Genomic DNA, 9,031 nt, shown 5'->3' with positions numbered 1-9,031 from the left:
TTTGACTGGTCAAATGGCTGAAACAGTAGTGAACGAATATCCTTAAAAGCAATGCTTTAAAAATACATACTTAGCCCTGGCCAGTTTGGCTCAGTAGTTAGAGTGTCAGCCCACAGACATGAAGGCTCACAGTTCAATTCCTAGTCAAGGGCACGTACCTTGATTGCCGTTCAATCCTGGCCCTGGTCCGGGCACTTGTGGGAGGCAACCAATTGATGTGTCTCTCTCACATTGATGTTTCTGTCTGTCTCTCTGTCTCTCCTCCCTTCCTCCCTCCCTTCAACTCTTTAAAAACATCAATGGAGGCAGTGCCCTCAGCGGTCCCGGTTCTGTCTCTTGTTTCAACAGTGTTTGGACAAGCACAAACCCAGGGACGCCCCTTCTTCCAGCCTCCGGCCACTCTCCTGCATCTCATGCAGTCACCACCTTCAGAACCACCTCTTGGACCAACCAACACACCTTTTTTTCTTTTCTAACTTAACTCCTTATTGCCCAACAACCATGCGCTCCCACATTAGTCAGAATTATTCCACTGAGGTAGAGGCTGCAGCCAACCTGCATCTGCGGGCCTCCCACACCTACCTCTCTCTGGGCTTCTATTTCCACAGGGACGATGTGGCTCTCGAGGGCGTGGGCCGCTTCTCCCGCGAGTTGGCGGAGAAGAAGCGCGAGGGCGCTGAGTGTCTCTTAAAGTTGCAAAACCAGCGTGGCAGCCGCATTCTCTTCCAGAACATGCTGAAGCCTCCCCAGATGAGTGGGCAAAACTCAGGACGCCATGGAAGCCGCCCTGGCCTTGGAGAGGAACCTGAACCAGGCCCTTTTGGAGCTGCAGGCCCTTATCTCTGATTCCTGGAGAACCACTTCCTGGGTGAGGAGGTGAAACTCATCAAGAAGATGGGCTACACCTGACTCACCTCCGCAGGCTGCCGGCCCGGGGTGGGCTGGGCGAGTATCTCTTCCAAAGGCTCACCCTCAAGCGACTAGGAGCCTTTGGACCCCAGAGGCCTTTGAGGGGCCCCTCTGCATTCCCCTGGTGTCTGGCTTTTGCCTGAGCCTCTCCCCAAAACTAGTAGCCATTCCTTTAACCACCCTGAAGCCCTCTCCCACACATTAGACCAAATGAAACAATAAAGCTTTTGCAGAAAAAATAAAATAAAATAATAATAAATTAAAAATCAATGGAAAAAATGTTCTTCGGTGAGGATTAATAAACAATAAATAAATACATACATACTTAACATTGCAGACCAGTAGTTTTATTGCTAGCTTTACCCAGATAAGTTTCTATTGAATGAGTACAAAAAATGTTTTACATAAATGTTAAAGGCACGCTTTAAAATTAAATACCCATTGCATTTTCAAGTTATTTATTACATGTTCTCACAAGCTAATATCTTTTTAAAGTATGATACTTTGTAAAAACACTGAGTAATAGGAAGCAAGAATTCTCGTGATCTGTCCGCAATGTGTTAAGGCAGTGGCTCTCAACCTTGGCTGCACATTAGAATCACCTGGGAATCTTTTTAAAATCCTGATTTCGCCAGAAATTCCCAGGTGATTCTAATGTGCAGCCAAGGTTGAGAACCACTGTGTGAAGGAAAACTCCAAGTAGGTAATGAGACAATGATATTGAAAATGAGGTATGTAATCACATGATGATAGTACCCTTGACAAGATAGAGGGTGGGCCAGCTCAGCACCCCTTCTAGTTTGTTCTGCACAGGACGCCTGGACAAGGGGTGAGTGGGGCTCAGCGTCAGCCTGTGCTTCACTCACCAAACTGTGCGCCCTGCATGGGGCTCTTCCCCCAAGGAAAGGGCACTTTTTTAAAACTTGCGCAGATGTTACACAGAGATTTCTCTCTCTCCCTCAGCCGTGTCTGGAGTTGCCAAGATGCATGGCAGGCAGGAGAATAAAGAGGAAAACAAAGAAATGCCCACCGAGCATCAAATGAGGCCCACCGGAAAACTGAAGCGCTTTGTTTAAGGGTTTTTTTGTTTTCTAGAGAGAGAGGAAGGGAGACAGAGAGAGAGAGAGAGAAACATCAATGATGAGAGAGAAACACCATCAATCGGCTGCCTCCTGCACGCCCCCCACAGGGGATTGAGCCCACAACCCAGGCATGTGTCCTGACCTGGAATCAAACCAGTGGTCTCCCCAATGGTTCCCCCACACACACACACACCTGGTTCCTGGCTCGATGCTCAACCGCTGAGCTACACCAGCTGGGCCTTTGTTTGAGGTTTGTAATGTTCCAAGAACACAAGGGAAAGGAACTCTTAAGAAGGAGGCTCCCTGCCCAGAGGCAAGGCTGGGGTATAAAGTGTGGAGAGCCCATTCTCTGGAGGAGCAGAGAGAGGCAGTGCCCGCAGCAGCCCTTCTGGAAGATGCCTCATTAGAAGGGGGCCCCACAACATGACAAGGGACGTACTCCCCATAGCTGCAGCCTTATTTTCCTTAATCCTTTCTCATTTTTGTCATTTAGGGATATGACCTAGAAACTTAAAAAGTCAACTTTGACTTCTGATGGGTCTAATAATTCCCCCTACAAAAGCAGCAGAACTCCAGACCCCAAACAAACTTAAATACACCCAATTATTTGGGGGGATCCTTAAAGGGGAGTTTGCCATTTTACTCCTAAGTTGGCCTATGCAGTTGCCACCAAGCATTGGCCCTGCCTTCTTCCCAAACCCACATATTATTTATTTGTATCTTCTGTCTATAAAGCCACTTGCAAGAGCCTCACCTCCAGCCCAATGAGGAATGCCTCCATCCATGCTACAAGTGCTCTGATGGGTTTTTCCAAAACCACCGTCCTTGGGTGCCCTCACAGTGCTGGGCCTCTTGCAGAAGTGGGGTGTAGTCTCCCCATCTCTGTGCCTCACCTCATCACCTAGGTCCCAAAGTAGCCCTGCCAACATCCAGACCTCACCTAGTGGTCCCATCAAGTCCTAGAACACCCCACGCCTACCCCAGGCCTGAGCAACCTGAAGAAACCTGGGTGTCAGTGGGGACCTCTGTATCCCCATGCCCAGTCCACAGTCCATACACCCAGTCCACTGAGCTGGCCTTGAGCAGATATTATACCACCCACCCCATCTCCTCCTCTTATTTTTTACCCTCTTCTACCACCAAAAATACCCAAAGTTCTTCCAATGGCAACGCAAAGACTCCCAAATACTGATGTGTCTGAGAGAGAGAAATACAGAGTGCAGTCTACATCAGCAGCAGCAGAAGACCCTCTGTTATCCTTGGCAGAAGGAAGGGAGGTCTCTCCTCATCAGGGGAGGACACTACATAGGGGCTGTGCAGAGTTCAAGGAAATATTGGTGGAGTTGGCAGAGACATTTACTGCTTCCTGTTTGACCTCCAGGCCTGTAGGAAGAATTGTACCTCCCAAAATGTCAATTTTACTATGTAGTTTTAAAATTTTTTAATTGCCCATTAGGCAGGTAAGAATACTTGCTTTCTATGAAACTGTTTTAATACTAAATATTAGTTTTGTTTGCTTTTGAACTATACAGAAAGCGAATCCCATAGCAAAAAAGCACATCTTTTTAAAAGCATCACACACCTTATTGTGAAAAGTCCTCTCAGATATAAGGCCTGAAAACTATAAGGAAGACCATAAATACTGTAAATGGAAGTTTAAAAAATTCACCCAACAAGTGTGATAAACTCAAGTTTTATATTAAGAAAGAAGGGAGCTGGATAGGAGAAAAATCACTCCTTTCTAATTGGGGAAGGTCTATCCTAAGGATTTCTAAGGTCAATATACAGGAATGCTTCCCTTTGTGCCAGGAAAGACAGACTTGGGCCTGTGGAGCACCGTCATTTCTCCCTTATACAAAGAAGCGGAAACTGGGCCCATGGGGCAGGCTAACCGCTGGCTGAGAGCATGAAACCCCCAAGCCAGCGGTTCTCAACCTGTGGGTCGCGACCCCTTTTGGGGTAGAACGACCCTTTCACAGGGGTCGCCTAAGACCATCGGAAAACAAATATTGAATATATAATTACATATTGTTTTTGTGATTAATCACTATGCTTTAATTATGTTCAATTTGTAACAATGAAAATACATCCTGCATATCAGATATTTACATTACGATGCATAACAGTAGCAAAATTACAGTTATGAAGTAGCAACGAAAATAATTTTATGGTTGGGGGTCACCACAACATGAGGAACTGTATTAAAGGGTCGCGGCATTAGGAAGGTTGAGAGCCACTGCCCCAGGCTGTCTAAATGCTATTGAGACCAGTGTTCCGGCACATCGCAGACAAGGTAAGCCAGAGTCAATACCATCTATTCCAATCTGGGAGGAGGACTGGGATGGGAAAGCAGAAACTAGTTGGTTCTTCCTATGTTTTCAGGTTTCTTTAAATCTTATCCTAAACATAGTAGTCCATCTAACACACATATATTAATAACAGTCAACTCTGTAGTGTTTTGGGGTTTATTTGTGGTTTTCTAAAATATTTTTAATTGATTTTTAAAGAGAGAAGAAGGGAGAAAGATAGAGAGAGATAGAAACATCGATGAGAGAAACATCATTGACTGGCTGCCTCCTGCACACACCCCACTGGGGACTGAGCCCGCAACCCAGGCATATGCCCTGACCAGGAATTGAACAGGTGACCTCTTGGTTCCTGGGTCAATGCTCAACCCCTGACCCACACCAGCCGGGCTTTGGGGTTTTAGTAGAGCTTTGGAAAGGAGGCTAAATTCTCTTTCAGCTTTCCATGGTTATGGGAAGCCTAGCTGTGGACGCCTGTGAACTGGAAGCACCCTGCTTAGGAGGATGTCTTGAATCATCCAGCTCACCCCAGGGGTAACAGCAGATAGCACAACACCTACCTACTCAAGGCTATGGGGGTGGGAGTCGGGGGCCAAGAAAACAGCTACCTACTCAGTCCAATGACTTAGACAAAGGGGAAATGGAAAACAGCCCACATTTTCTTGTTGATATCCCACAGTTCCTCCCCCATGCCTTTGGATTAAGAATGATGGACAGGAGAACTGCCTTCTGCCAATTAATTCCAGAGTATAATTTGTAGCCTGGGCCCATCCTGGAAGATCCTGGGCTGCTAACAAACCATGACACTGCTTTAATTTCTCCTTTGCCCCCACACTTTATTAAAACCTGGAGTGGGTTCCATCAAATATCCCTTCAAGGGAAAAACAGAGAGAGGCAGAGAAATGGAGCAACATTTGTCTTAATGCAATATGAAAGATTAGAGTTTGCTGGATAAAGAGGGAGGAAGGAGGGGGGTGGGAATTCTTGTGAAACACACACACACAGGGACACACACCCACACAATTTCTCTTTTGCAATGACCTCCTTATGCCCCATCCATCAGCCTGGGGTTGGCTTATTCTAACTAGCAGATTCCTTTATTCTGTATAACAGGCCCATCAGACACAATCTGCATGCCAATTACTGGCACAGACCCCTTGATACCAAAAAATGGAAATTAGCTGTCAAGGAAAGGCTTCAGCCGGCCAGGGCTCTTTCTCGCTCTCTATTTCCAGCTCATATCCACTCTCACTCAGCTCAGGGCCTGGCTCTCACTAGGGAGTCCCGGGTGGAAAAAGTCATCTAAAAAATACAAACATATTTTATTGTTATTAGTATTAGTTGCTGACTTTCTCAGCACAATGTGAAATTCACCAGTGGGCAAAAGCTGCTTAGGGCAGAAATGGGTGAGAGGGGTTGATTTCTGATAATTGCATTTCTTTGGGAGCAGATCAAGGCGTCCCATGAAAGGACATTCAAAGAAATGTGAGGATAAGGGCAAAAGAAAACAGACAAGGAATGGGATTCTATGACCAAGATAACAATCAGAACTTTCACACCCAGGAACGGGCCTAGGCAGAGTTGAGGGGACAGAGGTGAGACAAGCTCCTTGAACAAGCCTGCATTGCTACTTTGCATCCTAATCAGCTCTCACAAAGCCAGGCTGCGGCCAACCTGGAGAGCCTCCTATGGACACAGAAACACACCAGCGTCTTTTCAACCCAATGTAAGCATGCTGCCCACAAGGTTTCTACACTGCTGCTCTCAGATTCTCCAAAAGAGCACATTTTATTATAGAATTCCTTTTCTCTTTTTTTCTAAAATGAGTCACAAAGAGAGGGAGTTTATTTTCCACTGTCAAAGGTCCAGGGTCCATGTGGAATCTCATTTGGTGGGACAGAGGAATCCATATGAATCGCTGTGACTTCAGAGTGGTGCCCTGAGAAATCCAGGACATACCCCTTCTCTCAGAGACACCCAAAGCAAGGTCAGGGTAAAAATGATATTGAGATATATCTTTGTATTAACAATTTTGTTTTATGGATCCATCCACAACAACAATTTTTAATTGAATATTGTCATTATGACACAACGCAATACTTTCTCAAAACCTGGATTCCTTCATTGGCAAGTGGAAATATCTTTACTCCTAAACAGTCTCTTCTTCCCATGAATTCTAGGAGTTAAAATCGTCAGCAAAGCAAATCTGGAATTTTTTTAGATGTACAATTTTTAAAACTTGATGTAAAAATAGCTTAGTCAGGCTCTGGCCAGGTAGCTCAGTTAGAACATTGTCTCAATACACCAAGGTTGCGGGTTCAATCCTCAGTCAGGGCACCTATAAGAATCAACCAATGGATACATAAATAAGTGGAACAACAAATCTCTCCCTCTCTCTCTCCCTCTCTCTCTCTCCCTCCCTTCCTCTTACTCTCTCTCTCTCAAATCAATAAATTTTTTTAAAGAAATTTTAAAAATAGCTTACTCATCCAACGGAATGCCTACTATGTTCCTGGCACCTAAATGTGCAACAAAAATTTGTGGAAAGAAATGTCAGCACCTAAGCTAGTTACTGCAAATATGTTAGTGAATAAGACACATACCTTGACCTTGAGGAACTCAAAGTCAGATCTAATTGAAATCACTCATCACTCATTTCGGGTCCTTGTATGTATTTTGTAGTTGGTGTTAATAGATGAGTCTCCTTGGTTTCCACTGGAGGATGGCTTATGTGTTCCCTCACCCAAAATTTCTTCCTGAAGCTTTCAATTTTGAGTTACTACATTTCCAAAAGGATATTTATTTTCTCATCACTTACAACTGCTCCTGACAAAAACAAAAGCAACTCAGTTTAGGATCTGATGACATTTAACCACTCCCTCCCCTCACTTCAGGATGCATTCCTACTTCTCCAACTTCTACTTCTCATTCTCCTTTAAAGATTTTTCTTTCTCTCCTTAAATATTGGTATTCCTCAGAGTCTATCCCAAGTTCTCCTCCTTTTCACGTATTCAGGTTTCAGGACAACCAAGAAGGCAAGGATAGTCAAAGCTGACCCCCAGGTTTCTGGCTTGAGCACCTGGACAAATACATATCATTCTAATTTGTCATCTTTGGTTGCAAGGAACAGAAACCCACTCAAACTAACTCAAGTAAAAACGGAGTTTTGTGCGGACACAAAGCGTCTCAGAGACATACAGAAAACTCCTAGGGAAAGGCAAAACCAAGGCCCCTCCAAGACACAAACATTCTTACCTCCTTCTTGAGTGGCTTCTCTGAACATCTGCTCCCTTCCCATCCTCCAATCAGCCACATCTGTTTCCTCTCTTCCTGAACTTTATCTGGCCCTTAATTGCCATCCAGATAAAACTCTACCACAGTCTTATCTTCAAATGCCTACCATAAACTGAAACTTTCCTTGGTATCACTTTGACAGATTCCCCAGAGTGAGCCTCTGATCAACCCAAATCACCTTTTCTGCACCAGGCCAGCTTATCAGAAAGTTCCCCTTTGATGAGGTGCACACCCTGCCCCAATCAGCTATGTTTGGGGCTGGGACAGGTGTCCTGTGGTCTGTGCAGCAGGGGCTGTGAGTAAAGAAAGATTATCTAAGGAGGGACTGTGGGTGAGGCAGGTATCTCTAAAATGCCAAGTTGGTGGTATCATTAAACAGACAGAGACCAATTATACAAATATTCATTATGAAAATGCTAAATGCGTGGCTAGAGAGAAGGTTAAGACATTAAAAAAAAAAAAACCCATTGTGAAGGAAATGAAATAAAAAGGACCAGCAGAAGTTTCCATTACTTTGGATGAGACAGTCTAGGGAGAAGAGAGTATTTGAGAAGTACATGTGTTTCCTGTCCTGCTGTCACAAATTACCATAAATTTAGTGGCTTAAAGCAAAAATGCAAACTTATTCTCTCTGTCCTTGAGGTCAGAAGTCTGAAATGGTTCTTATGGGGCTAACATTAAGGTATTGGCAGAGCTGCATTCCTTTTGAAGACTCTACAGGAAAACCCATTCCTTGCCTTTTCCAGCTTCGAGAGGCTGCCAGCATTCTTTGGCTCATGGCCCCACATCACTCTGACCTCTGCTTCCATCATCACAGCTCCTTCCCTGAAGAGGATTCGCCTGTCTCCCTCTTAACACTGAAAGGATACTTGTGATTACATGGGGCCCACCCAGATAATCCAGAACAATCTTCCCATCTCAAGATTCTTAATCACATCTACAAAGGTTTTTTTTAATTTTGTTTGTTTGCCATGTAAGGTAGCATATTCACAGGTTCCAGAGATTATGACATGGATATCTTTGGAGAGTCATTATTCTGTTTACAACAAGAAAAATATGATGGTCCCACAGGACAAACTCTGCCACTAGTCTGAGGAAAAACCACTAAGCCTAGTCCCAGCCTCATCTGTGTCCTTCAAAAAAAATGATTTTCACAAAGTGGGAGGAGTGGAAATTAAATGCCAAGAGATTGGAAATGTGCAGGTAGTAAAGAGAAGGAGGCAGAAATACTGCCTATTCCTTGGGAAAGTATAGCAATGGAAGATGAGGAAAGACTATAGTCTGGGGGATAATCAAGCCAATGGAGGATAAAGAATGACAGAGTCATGGGAGCATGAAAGCAGGAGGGAAGGAAACCATGACCCATGGGGAAATAGAAATAGACCAAGCCCTGAGGTGTCCAGGCTTGAAGGCACCTCTGTGGAAATGCCATGGAGGGAC

At 44.6% G+C, this 9,031-nt stretch overlaps 1 pseudogene; it reads left to right on the top strand.

The window, feature by feature from the left end:
* The first annotated feature begins 501 nt into the window (after positions 1 to 501).
* LOC138992615 (ferritin light chain pseudogene) lies at positions 502 to 1,052 on the top strand (annotated as a pseudogene).
* The last annotated feature ends 7,979 nt before the right edge of the window (positions 1,053 to 9,031 follow it).

The sequence above is a fragment of the Myotis yumanensis genome, unplaced genomic scaffold (assembly GCF_028538775.1).
Source record: "Myotis yumanensis isolate MYYU_CA2020_CCGP unplaced genomic scaffold, mMyoYum1.0.hap1 SCAF_14, whole genome shotgun sequence".
NCBI classification, from domain to species: Eukaryota; Metazoa; Chordata; class Mammalia; order Chiroptera; family Vespertilionidae; genus Myotis; species Myotis yumanensis.
Note: the sequence above shows the minus strand (reverse complement) of the source record. Positions and strands in the feature narration are given on the sequence as shown.